Consider the following 18,120-nt stretch of genomic DNA (forward strand, 5'->3'; position numbering starts at 1 on the left):
AAATGTGTAACACTAAGCAAAATTAATTTGCTAGTTTATCTGTGCTTAACAGAAAGATAAAATATAGAGATGGAAAGCATTGTCAATATTAGTAGGATGTTCCCTGTTGAATCTCAGAGATACTGCTGAAACTAAGGGCATGATACTAAAAACTGAACACAAGAGAAAAGTAGTTGGATGCAAGTAAACATAAACATTATCATTCTATTGCTCTGTTTTTATTGAAGAATTAGAGAAGCAACAGTTACACTACGGGAGTGCAAAATGCTTTCTGAGAAGGGAGCAGGGATGTGGCTGGGAACTACAACTACTGTGACGTTCTTTGAGTATGAGCCCAGGTGTCTGAGATCTGCATGGCATCAGTAATCCTCACTGGAAGCATCTGGAAGTGTTTCTTCCTAGAGTGAACCACGTCTCTGTTGCTTGACTGTAGCTTTCTAAATACTTTGTCCTCTGACTTTACCCCTCCCCTAGGAATTTCTTCCCTGTTACCTCCTGTTGTCTAGTCCCAGTGTCAGCCACATGTCCTGGGGAAAACTTGCTATTAAGCAGTTCTAATACAAGGGTCCTCGACTACATACTAGTGAAGGCTAGGTTTCGTATATCTACAGAGACAGATGTCATAATGCAATCTGAGACTTGTTAACTCAGGTTGTGATTCCACAAACACTTGAAGCCAATGGACGGGGCCTCTGTCACATGCTAGTGCATAGTTCTTACTTATCTTCTTAACTCTATTATGCTGACAAGACAGTTCATATTCAGGTGGAGTGATTTAAGCCAGGCAACTAACATTTGGGGGGGAAAAAAAAAAAAAACAAACAGAAAATGTAGGTTAGCTTTCTAGCAAAAGAAAGGCATCAGCAAGAGCAGTCCTTTCCCAAGCCACTCAGTCTGCTTAAGGAGTTTTTCAGAAAGTACCTCTCAAAAAGCAGCAGGATACTCGTAGTAGTTTTAGTCACAATGGAAGCAGATAAGTAATGTTTGAGGTGCAGGACAGCAGGTAGAGCTGCCTCATCCAGAAAGTTTAGGCTTCTATAAAAAAACTATTTACATTTGAAATAAGTGAATTTAGAAGTTAAGTGGATTTAGTAGCTAAGTCCACGCTCACGATTTTAATCCTAGAAGCACTTATCTGAGACCCGTCCGTCAAGGGGAAAATTAGTCACTCAGTGTAAATAAAAGGGTTTGGCCCCATGTTGCAGAGCATATGTAAATACAGCAAATGGGTGTGTATGTATTTGGCTTTGCTTTTTTTTTCCTTTCACAGCTCCTTTTTCATTAATTAACTGCTTTATAGAAGACAATGGTGGGAAGTCAGATATAAGAGTAGACTATGTGCAGAGTCTGGTTTGTATGTAGAAATAGAATATTTGGTCCTGTTGGAGAATCCTAGCGTACAGAAGTGATTGTCTTTCAAGACTCAACAGGTAAATAGTTAACTAGATGAATGCAGCCTAGCCCTTTTATTTTCTGAGCTAATAGTGTTTTCATTTGAACACAAAAGACTGCAACATTCACAGAGGTCTCTCTGTTCAAGTTTTCTATCTCCTGCTTGAGAAAGCTGGAGGGAATGACCTTGTAACATATTTCTGGCATCAGATGAGTGAGGAGTAAGGTAGGATATCTCCTTACTCAAGGTTTATATCACTGGTTTAGGAATGACTCAGCCTTTCATCTTTCCTAAGTAAATAGAGTTCTCTGCAGTTTACCATGGGTGGTGGTTTCAGTCATGACCTTAGAAGTTTGTGTTCTCTTTGCTGCATGTGTTTCTCTTCACTCTCTTCAGAAAAGTAACTTCTTATTGTACTTTTTTCCTGAATCTTTGCTACAGTTTCCCACTTCTTTCCTGATTTTTTTTATGTATCATATAAGTAAGAGGAAGCGTAGATATATGATGAGATCAATGTTATGTGGTGGTAAAATGTGCAGATATGTTCCAAATGCATGCTGTTCATATTTATCTTTTCAGGAAATAGGAAAATCTAGTAAGTAGAACATATCACAAAGGCACAAGAGATACACACAGCCACTCTGTTTCTACTTCTTCCCTTGGGCTTTTAAACTACCTTTAATAAATTCCTTAATCTCTGTATGCTAATCATGATACTGTATAAATAATATTTTCTGTAACATTGTGAGATATCAGGATAAAAACACATTGAAAGTACTAACTGTATATGTATTGATATTACTATTAACCAACTAGAAAACTTAGTACTCAAATAGAAAATATTTCTCCGCTAAGAACAATGTTTTCACACTTCAGTCAACTGTTACATAAGTTTATACATGAAATATTGCAAACCTCTGTGAAGACTCTGTTTCAATCTGAGATAATGCAAACACATGCAGACAACATGTTCCTTGAATTATCTGAAAGCAAATGTTATTTTACAAACAAAAGAAATAATAGCAAGAATAAATGTATGGTTAGCAATGGATAAAAAACACTTATATGAATTAGTTCCAAAATAGTCGCCTGATAAAATAGTCAGCCTTGATTATGTGTTGCCCAAGCACAACCAGATGAAACTGAGAGCATGGACTGATGTCAGGTGCTGTATGGCATTCTGTGGATATATAATTTCTAAGGCAGTTGTTGCAGTACAGTGATATTCATGTGTTCTTTTTAAAGTTTGTATGATGAGAGCTCAAACTTTATGTAAATCTTCATTTAAGTCTAGTATTCTTTGGCACTTACAAAACATAAAAAATACATTAATTGTACATTGATTTGGGCCACTATCTGGTCCGTACTTTATCATGTTCCAACCCTACAAAAGTTTGGATAACACTTCTTGAACATGGAAATGTGATGGGATTCTTGAGGTGGACCTGCGCAGGGCCAAGAGTTTGACTTGATGTTTCTTGGTCCCCCCCAACTTGGGATATTCTGTGACTGTATGATTTTTGTAATTTTGAGTGTATTTCAAATTATGGAGTGATTAATACTTGATAAAAAGCTTTATAGGCTCATACTGGATACTGTTGTATGGCAGCAAAAGCTGTTCCTTTGGTGTTTTATAACACAAGCATATACGAACAGTTTAATACATGTATGCTAATTTTAATCAACTTCAGAATAGCTCTGTACTGTAGCTTGAAGTCTAAACTTACTTATTCATATACTACAATATGTACATTTCCAAAATAATAAGCTTTCCTATTTGCAAAACTGTAGGAATAGAAGAGTTCCTTATAAAAAGTGAAGGAGTTTTACTGTGATTAGAATCTGGATCACTAAGTATTTTAATGAGAAACTTGTGTTGTATATTCCATACTTTCATATATTTTCATTATGGGTTTACTGGTTTTCTTTTAAACATGAAATTTTTCAGAACAATCTGTTTTCAAAGTGATGTTAATGACAATGCATTCTAATGAAAATTTTGTTGGAGTAGCTATGATTTAGGTACAATAAGTTTTTTCTCAATTCTTAGCAAACTAAAAAGTTTTAATGGCTTTTAAAATATATTTCTATTAGCACATGTTAATCTATCTTTTGGGGTCATCTTGTTCCTCTTGTCTATTTAATGTTGATTTTTGTTGTGGTGGTGGTGGTGATGGTGGGGTTTTTTTATTGTTTGGGTTTTTTTCCTGTTTTTATATAAATTCCCAAGGAAAGAAAATAATGGTAGTTGCTGATATAATAAATATACCATCATCCTATTTAACAGAACAGCGTATAAAACACTTTTTGAAGTATCTTGTGGTATGTTGTTCTGAGTATTCTCTGATTATATAGCAGAGCAAATTGTGTCACCCATGTTCATCTCCCATCAGATTATCAAGTAGGGAAACATGGAGTGGTTATCTGCTTTAGCATTCATTCTGGGACAGAATTACCCTTCCCTGGAGCCAATCACTAAACAAGCTAGATCACATTTCAGCTGTATTCTGGCCCTTCATAGAAAATATGTAACTAAGCCCAAATCTGTACATACTTGGTTATTTGGTATCTAGAGCCAGAGGCAAATTAGGAGATGGAAGCTAATACTAAAAAGTTTTCCATAAAGGTCTGTTACCACTATTGAAGGTGTTCTGTGCATGTTAGCAAAGATAAAGATCATTTGGATACTATATATGTGAGAACAGCGTTTTGTTTTGTTTTGTTTTTTTAAAAGACAAACTATTTCAAACCTTCCTTAGTAATTTATGGCACTTAGGGAGAATTTTTTTTTTAGCTTACATATGGCAGTGTTCACAGGAATATTCAAGCTGGATTACCTACTATAAAAATCCGCCTTATGCAGCCATAGGTATCTTCACATTGTTTTTCTCAAAATGTAGAAGAAAGGTGTTTTTCATTACACGAATTGGAGTAAACACAGAATTTTTGCATATCTACATTAAAAAAAAAAAAACCTGCAGCATGTCACTGACTTGGCCTGATGCTCTTGATGCTCCATGCTAGGTAAATGAATAGTAAAAAAAAACACCTGCAAGTACCTAATGAATTATTACATAGAGCTTTGAGTTCCATGTTTGAAGGACTTTGTTTTAATCTGGAGAATGCATGTCACACAAGAAACTCGTACAATATGGAACAAAGCTTCAGCAAACTAAGCATTAACATAATGACGAGATCTTTGCCAATGTAAGTTCATGCAGTTCGCTCAAGTGCTGTCAATCTTTACACACAAAGGATCTTTCCCATTATTTAACGTACAAATGCAGCAACACAGCCTATTACCTGTTCTTTGGAAATTACCATGCTAAACATTGACATAGCTCCAAGGATAGCAAAAATTCATTAGCTGTTGAAGTGAGGTAAAGTTGCTGGTGTTTCTTGGTTATTGCTACTCTAAGTCCTACTTATAATGTTACTTTGATATAATTATTTTTATTACTTTGATACACCCTATTCAGTTCTGTCTTCAGATAGTGATTGTGTAGCAAATAGGTGTATGGGAAAATATTTTCCTTTCTGACCATTAGGTGGAGCTAAAAATCCCGCAAATGGGAAAGTTTTAATTTCTTTCCATCAAGTTATCCCGGCCTCTATCTGGTTTTGCTGTGCTTTCAGTTTTCCCTGACAGAATATGGCATTTTATAATCTGTTCTCAGGAAATTTCAGATGCTGGATTCGGTGATACTTAAAAAGTTGAAAATGTTTTCGAGAGTTCAGCAATCAAGTTGTCATAATGAGTGCTTCTGTAATTATGGAAGTTTTCAAGCTTTTAAGTTAAATAAATGTTTAAGCACTTTAATGGATTGCATCTTTTGTATTCCTTATATGTCTGAATTGCTGCAATAAAATATCTGGTGAGATAATAACATGGGCCTTAACACCTTACTACTTACCTTTCTGATGCAGATTTTTTTAATTGTTAAAACAAGCTAAAAGTGATGATCTGGGAGGTCCTGACACTTCAAAGCAGTTTGAATGTGTTGTGTCCCACTGATGTTACATTGGTTTTGTTTAGGCAGAGTGTTACTGCACATATACAGTTAAAATAGGAGGCTGTAACTTGAAGTGCAAATGTCTTAATTTTATTTGTAATTCACAGAATATGCAAATATCCTGAAGTGAAGGGAGAAGGGGATGACTTCTGGTTTACAGAGTTTATTCTTCCATGGGATGAAGGGAGGAAGCACAGCAGGTTCTGAATGTGTTATCAATAGTGTGATTTTTGTAGGAAAAAAGGGAAAGTATTTCAAATTATAGCTACTCTTTTTAAAGTTGGATATGTAAGTAAATATGTTTGTGGCTATTATATACTGAATAAACTGCTGTTTAAGTTTTTTTCATTCATATCCACTGAGATAATTTGAAGATTTCCTGAATGTTCCCCCACACTTCCTTCATACTACATATAGCCTTTTGTAAAGATTTTACATATTTTTTTAGTGATGTGCACAGTGTCAGAAAATTTAAAATTTTGGTTAATTGTCTCAACTTTAATTTCTGTTGTGACACTTGCTTCTTTCCAAATCTGATGTAAAATGCAGAAGCCAGCATTCTTTTAATGTGTTATTTTATGGGTTTTGTTTTCAATAGTATGGAAACTCTAAGCCATAAAATACTGTTGACTTGGTTAGATGATGCATGCAAGGCAGAAGTATATCCTTCAGCTGGTTTTACTGAGGAGAAAACAATTTCTTTAAGCAAAGAAAAAAGGTATTTCTGTCAAATGACTCACTATTCTATAGTTTTTGAGGGACAGAAATCATAAACCATCATTTGCTGTAGTAAGGTCTAATACTGTTTTCACTAAGAAGATAATTACAACCCATAATGGTTGTCAATGTTTTGGAAACTGAATCAGAGAATATTTTCTCCTGAGTGAAACTGTCCTGGTTAGTTGTCTCAGTCCATTGAAGTCACTTATTATCTATAAAAGAGTCTCTTGCTGCCCCTTGTCACAGTGACTAGTGATCATACCCCTGTTCTTAGCACCGGTGAGGTCACACCTCAAACCTTGTAAGCTTTGGGCCTCTCACTCATTACAAGAAGGACACTGGGGTGCTGGAGCAGGTCCAGAGAAAGGCAGAGAGGCTGGTGAAGGGTCTGGAGCACAAGTCCTGTGAGGAGCAGCTGAGTGAGATGGGGTGTTTAGTCTGTACGTTGCACTTAGTGTCATGGTTTAGTTGACGTGGTGGTGTTCGGTCAAAGGTTGGACTCGATGATCTTGGAGGTCTTTTCCACCCTTAATGATTCTGTGATTCTACATCAAAAATCAAGGAAAGAAATTTACTCATTCTGAATTATATATGTACTTTAATTGAAGTATGAGAAAAGCTAGGAAGATCAGAAAGAAAAGCTGGTAAAGCCATAGTTGCTAAGAAGAAAGATTAGTAGGCTTAGGAATTGTATACTTAGTTACAGTCCACTGTATGAGTCTACTCATTTTTTATTCAAATACAGAATACAAATACAAATGGAGTTTGCCTGGAAGCCAACAGACTCGAGCGATTTGTGTAAGTTCATAAGGGTTTTCTTTGAAAGAAGGATGTGAAAGTGAACATGAAAGTTACATCATTCTACAAAAGCAAACACAAGATTGTGAGGCTGTTTCACTTGAGGAAACAGAGTGCATGAAAGGTATTAAATTGTATGTACTTTCAAGGTTTATAATGGTGTCTGAGCTTATGAATACCAGCCATTTTACAGCACAATGCTTTATTTTTATGTTTTGAATGAACCATTATCTGCCAATAACCTAAGAAACAAGAATCTTTTTCCTCAGAATCACTGACATAGGAGATAGGCTTCCAAATCCTGAGAAATTAATGCAATACCTGTTGGAATCTCTGGCTGCTCATTGAGGATCACTTGAAGTATAATCCAAAACTGAATGAAATTAGTAACAACTTTTTAATGTATTCTTTAAGTCTGAGAATTAGGGCTGTCAGAAGTGGAGTGCTTGTTTAATAAAAAAGAAAAAAAAAGTTCTTTTGCTTCTAATTGAGTACTTATATATTTCATTAACTGTTGGTGCAAAATCATTCTGAACATCATTACTAATTAGTGTTATTACTGTAATTTCCAGGAGGAGCACTACATTTGGTGCTTTAACAGTAGTGTTGTGCTGGTTTTGGATGATATGGAGTTAACTTTCTTCACTGTCTCTTGTGTCAGGCTATGTTTTGGATTTGTGCTGAACACAGGGTTGATAATATAGGGATGTTTTTGTCATTGGCTTAATGACAGCATACTTCATACTGCCACACTGGCAAGGGGCCTGGGGGTCCATGGGAGACTGGGAGGAGACACAGCTGGAACAGGTGATCCAACCGACCAAAGGGATATTCCAGACCATATCATGCTCAGTACATAAAGTGAGGCAAATTCCTTGTTTTGCTTTGCTTGTTTGCAGAGCTTTTGCTTTTCCTATTAAACTGTAATTATCTCAACCCCTGAGTTTTCAAACTTTTACTCTTCTGATTCTGCCCCCAATCCCACTGGTGGGGGAGTGCGTGAGTGGCTGCATGGGACTTGTTTGCTGCTGGCTGGTGTTAAACCACAACAAGTATATAATACACTTTGAGAAGATCCTTTAGCTTTGGAAAGTTAGTATTTTTGTTTTGGAATTACATTTTACATATGTCACTATTAGTAGTTCAAAAATTTGAAAAAATTTGAAAATTTGAAAATTATGAAAAAATAGCATGAAGATGTGGGTTTTTTTGCTTTGTTTTCCTTCATTGCAGCTGCTATAAGAAACATTATGTGCCTATAAAGGAAACCATGATGTCCTTCTTCTGCCAGAAGCTCCATAATCTTGCAGCTTCTTCAGAAAGAGCTTTCTGATAGACAACAGTAAAGAGATTTAGAAAAAAGTGAGGTACTGACATAAATCATTTAGTGGAATAAATTATTGTATTTCTGCTACCTGACTAGTTCTGCCCTTAATATTTGTGTTAATGAAGGGCTGATCGAGTTAAAAAAGGATCAGGGAGAAGATACCCTAATTTGGGAATCTGTTATCTTATTTTTTAAATCAATGGAGTTAATTTTGATACAAAAGACAAGTATAAAATAAAGTACAAAAAAATAAAAAAGAAAAGAAAGAGAAACTAGGGGAAAGGTCAAAGATGAAGTATTAAGCAGTTCTAGTAAATATATGTAGCAGTTTGGCAATCTTTGTCTGACACATCCTATCATATTACAGAATAGAGAGGAAATGGGGACGGCTGACTTCACTCAGGAAGCTTGTTGTCTGCTGACTCTCTGACTCACTATTGTGCACATCCAGGAAAAGTGTTTCCACATTAGAAGACTTCAGAATTAGCTGAATAGTTCTGAGCAAACTCAAGGGAAAATCATGAGTTTTTAAATGTAACAGAATAGGTTTTAACTTTACATGATATGCTTTTTTTTTTAATGGCAATTCAGCTAGAGCAGAAATGCTGACTGAGAGAAAAACATACCTAGAATAAAACCTAATTGTGACAAAAGTAAGAAAACCTGAAGAAGCACTGACTTTTGTTAGGTGTAAAGAAGAGACTAGTGATATTTTGATAAGTAATGTTTATCGTAGGTTCCACTTGCTTAAGGTACTAAGGGGAGGTGCTTGACTTATAGAGAGATACTTGCAGATGTTCAGAAAAGAGGTCTTCTGAAAGTAATCCATCTGGAATACTCCTGTTGTTGGAGTAGGAAGGACATGGATATTCAGATGGCTCTGTGTACATCTTTGGACTCTGTGCCTGCTTCCTGGACTTTGGGTGAAAAGTCACTTGCAGAAGTCTCTTGCTGTCCATTCCTGTGTGATGCTACTAGCAATTTCATTAAATAATTGTTACTGGATATCTGCTGTAATTGTTATTTGAAAGATCAGTCACAACCTTAATGCTACTTATTTACTAAGCAGCTAAACTGAGGTGAATTAATAAATCTACTGACCTAACCTCTTTAAGGAAGAGGCATAATATTACCTCTTTTAGCTAGCATGTGGTAACTTAGAGCATTCCCTTCTGTTTTCCTTTGGTATCATCCTTCTGCATGTAAGCTTAAGTATAGAAACCTTAAGTATCTGGCAGAAGAAGGAAAAAGCCAAAGAAGGCTGGAAGGAGCTAGAAGTTGGTTTGGCAGAACATAAGAAATCTTCTCAGGTCCTGAGTTACTTTTTTTCTCCTCTCAGCGGCTGTTGGTTACTGGAGTTATGAAATCCACTTGTTTAAAGGGCCTTGAGACGACCCCTCCTCCTGGAGGTTTGGTTGGCTGTGCTCAGGACCAATTTAGTACAGTTGAGGACTGTTTCCTCCCTCTGGTAAGCTTGGAGAGACCCTCCAAGAGAGATCCTTTCCATATAGCACTGCAGGAAGTTCTCAGCCTCCTGTAGGAACTGATCTAAGGTGTTGCTCTAGTGCTTAGATCCCATCTGAGGTACAGCTGCTACTGCATCCTGATTCTGCCTATGCCTGGCCATTGGCAATATGGGCCCAGATCCTGACCCACATCCTTACCTTGGACCTTCCTCATCACTACAGGCCTATCTGGTGATCACTGGTTATCTTTAGAGGGCCTGATCCTAACTCTGAATTGCTGGTTGTATTCCTGATTTCCTCTGGCCCTGTCTCCTCGTCTTGAAGTGATGGCCTTGGGCTCTGGGCAAGCTTTTGGGATCTCCTTTAACTCCCAGCTCCCCTTCCTTAGGGAGTAGCCAGCCTCTGACCTTTTTCAGCTCACAGACCCAGCAGCCAAACTTCTGTGAGGAGGGATGCAGTCACAGTACTGACATTTGCATACACTAGTGTGTGAGTTGACACAGGCAGGCAACCAGACAACCACAAACTTGCAGCTATAGAACACAAAGAGTAAATTTTTTTCCATTACCCTGTGAACCAGGGGATCACCAAAGTAATACCTGGGCAGAAGTATAACAATTGAAGATATAGGCATTCTTAAACTCAGTTCCTGCTAGAGGATGACTGGCCTGCTCTTCACACAGGCTTATCAAGAGTTATTCCCAGCTGCAAGGTCACTCGAGCAATTTACAATCCTCCTCACTATTATTTCACCTTTTATTGTACTCCTGCCAACAACTAATATATATACATGTGTAAGTGTTTGGCATTTATTTTGCCATTTGAAGCAGTAATACTGAAATGTGTCCTGTGCAAAAATTGTGCTTGTGAATGTGTCTAACAGAGTCAGCACAATAAAAGGTGACTATCCAGACCCAGGAAATTAGGAACCAGAATTCAGTCTGTTTATAGAAAACCATTAACCAAAGAGGGATCTACAATAATCTATAACCAGTACATAAGATACATATGCTTTTCAAGAATGTATTTGAAGAAAATCTACCCAAAAAATCCCACTACAGATTCACCTGGCATTGATGCAGTCCCCAAAATAAACTGATGGTCTTGATTATTCCGTTGCATCCTTCTCTTTTGTAGTCACCGTCGTCTGTTGTGATCCATTTTTAGACTGGATGATGCAGTTCCAACAAATGAGCTTGTTCTGTACACCTAAATCAAGTTGGTTTTACCTTTGTCCTGCAACCTCTTATGATCACAGTTTCACTGTCTTACTGTAGAGTTTTTCATAGGCTCAGTATCTGTTGTTCATTTGGTTACAGAACAGGGCTTTACAGATATAGTATGAGGGTACTCTGCCAAGCCCTCATTCAAACTGGTTCAAAATGAAATCTTAGGAAAGGCATACGAAATTTTACTTTGGTGAGAATGTAATTCTACCAAGTTTTGTTCTGTGATGATCTTACTGCAAGATTACAGGGGAGACACAGCTTCTTTTTGTTTCACCAATGCTGATGGAACAGATTGTTATCCTCTACTAAGATAAGAGTTACAAGAGTTTCAGATCTAAACGTTGAGTTGCTTGTGTGAATTATTTATTCATTATCCCTCACTATGTAAACTATCTGAAATAACCAAGTTTAATTTGATGGACATGGGTTGGGGATTATTACACAATTGTCTCCTTTGGTAGATCTGAGAGGGTGTTGACACCTCCCCTGGCAGAGAACAGTAGATAGCTGGGAATATATTAGAGTAGCAATTTCTTCTCAGTTTCTTTGTATGATTTTGTCTTTGCATTTAATATTCAGGGTCATCAGAGAAATATGAACTTAGTGGTTTTGTTGACTAAAAGGTCTTTCAATTCCTCTTCAGTGAACTTTGTACAGGCTTCAGAATACTGTGTCATCATACCCCAAAACAAATGTGGTTTCTCCCCTCTATAACAAATGAGGAATTAATATCCCTTAATTGTGAACTTGGTACAAGTGGATACATTTAGATGGGTAGTTGCCAAGCTATCCAAAGTAATTCTGACGGTTTGTGGCTGATGGAATCCTATCCTGGTGGGCATATGGGAAAGAAGACCAGATTCTTTAAACCTTCGGAATATACTAACAAAATATAGTGTAAGTGCTGAACTTCTTTCACTTTCAGAAATTCAACTAAGTCTAATAGTATCTGGAGATACTATTTTTTATTCTTTACAAGTGCTTTTCTTCTTCTTCTGGACTCCATTTCAGTTGCTGTTACAGATTTGGACTGTCATGGGCTTACTGATATCTGTACTCCTGTTGTTTTAAGTGGAAACAGGAGCTGACAAATAAAAACCTTCAGTGTCTGTCTGTTTTACTAGCTTTCCTTGAACTTCAGAGGATGAAACATTGAGAAATATTCCCCCAGATCCTCATGTGAGCTGCTTGTTATCTGCCTTGAGCGTGCCTAAGCGAGCTGATCTTGCAAGAAGTATATTAAGAAACTCTCACAAGTCCTTTGCCAGTAAATCTAGGGATGAAGTAACTTCATGAAGCAAAAGGAAGATAAACAGCTTGAGAAAGTAACCTTTTCCATCTGAAATGGTGGAAAGTCTCTTAGCCTTCTCTTAGAAAAAAAAAAAAAGTATTCTTAAATTAGCCCTCTGAATGTATAATCAGTGAAGGTATAGGTTTCACACAAGCTTACAGAATAAATACCAGGCTTCCTACTATCCCACTGATACGAAACCTACAAACACTTTTCCTTTATTAGGATTTTTAGTTAGTTCCGATGAAGAATACTTTCTTACTCAGATTAAGAAAACTTTTCCCACTCCTGTAGTAGAGACAAAGCTGTGGGTGCTAGATTAGATACAGATCATAAAACCACAGAATCATAGAATACTTTTGGTTGAAAGGGACCTTAAAGATCACCTTGTTTAAAGTTTGAACGACCGTATCGTGGGTAGAAACATCTTTTACTAGACGAGGTTGCTCAAAGCTCCATCCAACCTGGCCTTGAAGACTTCCAGGGACTGGGCATTCCTACGTTTTCTGAGCAACCTGTTCTGGTGCCTCACCACCCTCACAGTAAAGAATTTCTTCCCAATTTAGGAAGAGTTACTTTTTTTCAGTATGAAGCCATTCCCCCTTGTCCTATCACTACATGCCCATGTAAAAAGTCTCCAGCTCTCTTATAGCCCCCTTTAGGTACTGGAAAGTGCTATAACATCTCCCCAGAGCCTTCTCTTTTCCAGGCTGAACAGTTCAAACTCTCCTCAGCCTTTCCTCATAGTAGAGGTGCTCCAGCAATCTGATCATCTTTATGGCTCTCCTCTAGATCAGCTTCAATGAGTCTGTGTTCTTCTTATGTTAAGGACCCCAGAGCTGGACACAGAACTCAAGGTGGGGTGTCACAAGAGCAGAGTAGAGGGCTGCTGGTCATGCCTCTTATAATGTAGCTGTTAGCTCTCTGGCCTATGAGCACATTTTGCCAGTTCATGTTGATCTTCTTGTCCATCAACACCCCCCAAGTCCTTCTTGGCAGGGTTGCTCTCAATCCATTCTGCCACCAACCTGTACTTGTACTTGGGGTTGTCCTGATCCAGGTGAAGGACCTTGCACTCCCCCTTCTTGAACTTCATGAGGTTCACACAGGCCCATCTTCCAAGCCTGTCAAAGATGACATACCTTCCCTTCAGTGTGTCTACCACAACACTCAGCTTGGTGTTGTCAGCAAACTTGCTGAGGATGCACTTGATACCATTGTCCATGTTGAATTTGAATGTCTGACTTGGATATGCCTTTCAGATGCACTGAGTATCTGGAAACTCCAGTTAGAGCTGAGGAAAAGTTTGCCCTTGCACAAAGCCACATTAGCTGCCTGCCCAGACTTGCTGATTCGAAAGAGAACACTACTACGTTATAAAGCACAGTAAGATATGAACCTGAAACCAGTTATATTAGCATTATTGGTTTATTAAGCTGACTTTACTGCTGTTTCTGAGAACTGTGGGTGAGTGGCTTTGTTTCTGAACATGGGAAAAGCATTCAGAAGCAAACAAGCAACTAAACCTCACAGCATCCCTGTGAAGCATTTTTAGAGAAAATATGGAGAAATTACCTAACTCATTACAAATTCTGTAAGTCAGGGTAGATCAGCACAGATGAAGTTTGGTTCCCCAGCCTTATGCACACATATGACTGGAAGACAAATACATGCAGTCTGGAACCTGTGCATCATTGTCACTAAAATGGGATGCCTAGACTCCGCCTCTCATTGGAGCTGGTGAATTTGAAAGGAATGGTACACTAATAAAGCAATAAAAACTTCTGGGTCACCAGTTTTGTGTCACTGGTATGAATTCTAGGGCAGACCCTCTGCGTTATCAGTGGATTTCGAACCTTGATCTGCTGATTTTCATTCCCCTGTATCACTGATCAGAATACATAATCTTGTGTACACGTGGAATAATTCTTGCATCTTATGCCTGCATTGCGCAATGTAATTAAGCAAGCATCTAATAGCTTGATTTAAAAGTTGTGTTTGATTTAGCAGGTTGGTGAACTCTGCTCCGCAATAAAAGGTGACTCATTTTTATAGATTGTGGCAAAGCAGCCAAGTGGAGTTTAACCAGGGTTTGTTAACACTTTCATGCATTAGTTGCATATCAGTAGTACATATTCAAAGCAAGTATCTTGTCAAGAACACAGTTTCCAGTGCTATCCAGGGACTCCAAAATGCTTCTAAGAGAAAGAAATTTAGCCTTGTTCAAGAAAAAAAGCCACAAAGGTGGGGAACTTATGGAAAACTCAGAGGATCAAGGAAGGACAAATGTGGAGGAGTAAGAACAAGGCTGCCATGGAGGCCTCTTTGCATTCCAAAAGAAGAACATCTTCCACACTGTCAGACCTGAGGCTTGATTCTGTCTCCAAAGGCTTTTGCAGCAAGGTCTTTTGCAGCTAAGTCAGCACAGAACCCATGAAATCCGTGATGTGAAAATGATTTCTAGTAGCTGTCTGCCTGGCCCTCTTTTCTCTTTTTGTATCAAGTAAAAGGAAATGTAAGTAGAGAAAGCTTGGATGTTTTGTAAGACATACCTCTTAGATTTCTACGTAATATAAAAGAATAAACACACTTCCAGTAAGGAACCTTTCTGAACTTAATAAAGGAAACTCTCAGACCCAGATGAAAAAGGAATAGTTAGTTCTATTAAGTACCTGGTTGCTAAAACATAAAAAAGGATATTGTTTAGGGGGAGAGTTACATGAAGTATCTTAGATTTTGTGGTGGGAAGGTCTTACATGAGAGCCATTTTAGTTCTAGTAACTATATTTTACTGACTATATTAATAGTTCTAGAACTATTCCTTAGTTCTAGCACTATTCCTTAGTTCTAGAACAGGGCCTGGATATTTTTGTGCCGTGTTTGTGTTGTATCTACCCCAACAAAATCTTCACCCATAGCTACATCTCCTGGGTGTTAATACAACACAATTAAACAACTACAGGATTATATTAGCATCAATACAATACTTGCTGTATTGCTTAACTGATGGTATCTAGATAATTGCCAAATACATAGGATTTTTTTTTTTTTCTAATGGTATTTGTCTTTTAAAATACACTGCCTTATGGAAAACTTCTGCCACGGCCTCATCTAGTGTGTTTGACTATGTAAAGAGTGAAAACTAAAGGGCTACATGTGGGCTGGTGGGTATTATAAGTCACATGAGACATGAAGGCCTGCTGTTATCTTTCTGAAGGTGCAGCAGGTTACCATAACAACAAGTTGCTGCCTAGCCTTCCGAGTACATTTGGCAGGGTTATAGACAAATTGTAAGCAAATGAAAAATAATTCCTGTACAGTATATAGATATGTGCCCCTTGATAGGAACTCTCTGTCCCTATCAAGCCAGCATGAGTTGATCCTCATCTTCTTGTCTCTTAATTAAATATGTCACTCACATCTGTTGTAGGGGTGGGTTCATATTCACTACCTGGGTTAGAGTACCTGTCTGTCTGTAACTGATGGTACTGTTGCTTGTCTTTGTCTCTCCTCAAGGAGAACTAGCTTTGACCCAGTTAGTCTCTTTTGAATCAAATGTCAAGTTAAGAAGAGCTGAAGAGCTTTGGACAGCTAACTAAAGATAAGTCACATTGCAAGATAACTACATTCCAGAGGAAATAGAATATGCTACATAGAAAACCTGCAGATCTTGCTGCTCAGAAACAAAGGGTGGCAGTGCTTTACTTTTGGGCAAAGCAAAATAAAGATTCTATTCTTGTAGGAACAATTAATGTGGACTTACAAAAGGAGGATCAGGCCTGAAAAATCTGATATCCTCTTCTGGAGAGGGGAAAACAAAGTGAGTCACAGCAGGGAAACTACTGATGTGACTAACCAAGACAAAGAAAAAATTTTCATATGGGAGCATACAAAAGGCTTAATCCCAAAACCAAGGAGTAAGGTAGATAGACAGTTTAAGTGGGTAAGAATTTAGTTGCAAGTCCAAAGACAGACTGGTGCAACGTAGAATTTCAAAGCCAAGAAATGGATTTCTGTGGGACTGGAAAGAAAAAGGAGCAGTGAGAGAGCTGACAGAAGACTGCCTTGTATTCAAGACAAGTCTGTTGATTTCCAGTTCAAGAGAATCATTTGCATCTACATTACAAAGCAACTTCTATAAACATGTAAATTGAATATTAGATATCTTTAAGGTCAGATGCACTGGTGTTATCAATTGAATTGATTATTTGTGTTATGAACCCTGAACCATCAATTCTTCACATTTGAGAACACATTCTAAGGTTGGGGGTTCGATCTCTATATAGGCCATTCACTTAAGAGTTGGACTTGATGATTGGTGGGTCCCTTCCAACTCAGAATGTTCTACGATTCTGTAATTCTTTTCCTTTGTGTCCCTGTGGCAATCCTGATTGCTGAGAACTACTTCAGTGGTGGTTTATGTTAAGACCTTGAAGCACAGAAGGCATGTCAGTTTTCCTGTACTTCTACTCACTGCAGACAATTGTGGCTGGAGGAGGTCCTTTAAAGCCTGCCAGCTTCCAAAGGCTGTGTCTAGACATACTTTTTTGGCAACTCCAAATGGCCACCTTTCTACGCTCTCTGTTTTGCAGGACAAGGGCATGGATAGTTTCTCATATGAGTTATGAGTATGTCACCACTTCACTGCTTTGAACATTCATCCTAAAGGCTGAGTAAAGACTGGTTAGCCATCTTGATGTGCAAGCATGACTACTTTTTAGTAAAGTAGCTTTAATCTGTTGTGAGAGCTCTCACTGCCCCATTTTTGAGTTCCCAGGACATCACTCCATCCACCAGCTGTGAGGCCAAGTGAAGATCCCTGTATCAGATTTGGGTAATATCCTAGCACTCTGTCAGTCAGCCCTAGCTCAGCATTTAAAGCCATATCTGTTCCTAAAGGAATAGTAGCGGACTACTCAGCACCCTACAGACTTACTACTGCTCTCCCCTTTGGCCTTTCCGTCACCCTGTTAGGAACAGCTGATAACCTGGTCTCAAGAGGTTCACAGCTGAAGTGAAAATACCTGTTACCAGCTGGAACTGTCAGGCAGGGCCTTGATGGCACTGACAGGGCTTACTGGCCCTGCTCAGCCTTCTCCAGACCCTGCCACATCCTTCCCCATCAGCTCCCCAGGGCTGCCAGCCCCTGCCCCAGTGACACCACAGCAGGGTCATGCTTCAGCTCCCCTCAACCCTGATGAACCCTCACGTTGTTGTCCCAGCAGCTGCTCCATTTGGGTGTACTAAAGTTGTAAGAATAGCGGAAAGACCCATATTCTGTCTATCGCTGCTGTCTCTGACAGAGCTGTGTTACAGAGCTAGTGAGGCTGAAACCTGAGCTACTCCCTATCATGGAGGATATTATAATGAGTTTAAAGGACATGCACCAGAGAATAGTTCATTTTTTTATGCATTATCTCATATATTTTAATTTTTTTTTTTCTGAGGTTAAGGATAAGTAGGGTTACATATGTTCTACAGTACTAACTGTAGTTAGTACTGTAGATGCATTATGTGACTTTAAACATCTGCCTTTGCCTTATGGAAAAGAAGAGTAGGGTCTACTATTGTTGCCTTCCTCTTTCAGCAAGGGTTGGTGCTTTATGTTTTTTTGTTATCTGTTACTACTGCTTTACTTGATGCTGTCCTGCCTTCCTCTTCTTCAGTCTTGACTGGGACCACACCTACTTCTGTTCTAAGATATTTGAAGAATTTGGTTCATCCAAGAGGTAACATCATCCTCTTTCTCTCTCCAACCTCCCCCCCAACCATAACCCAGGCAATGATCTCAAGAGGCAAGTTCCTAGATTTCCAGAAATTTGGATAAGCCCCTCCGAGTTCATCAAATCTACAGAAGGGCACCTAGTTGTGAAGAAAAACATG

This window comes from Myiozetetes cayanensis, unplaced genomic scaffold, assembly GCF_022539395.1.
Source record: "Myiozetetes cayanensis isolate MyiCay16 unplaced genomic scaffold, myiCay2020 scf4, whole genome shotgun sequence".
Classification (NCBI taxonomy): domain Eukaryota; kingdom Metazoa; phylum Chordata; class Aves; order Passeriformes; family Tyrannidae; genus Myiozetetes; species Myiozetetes cayanensis.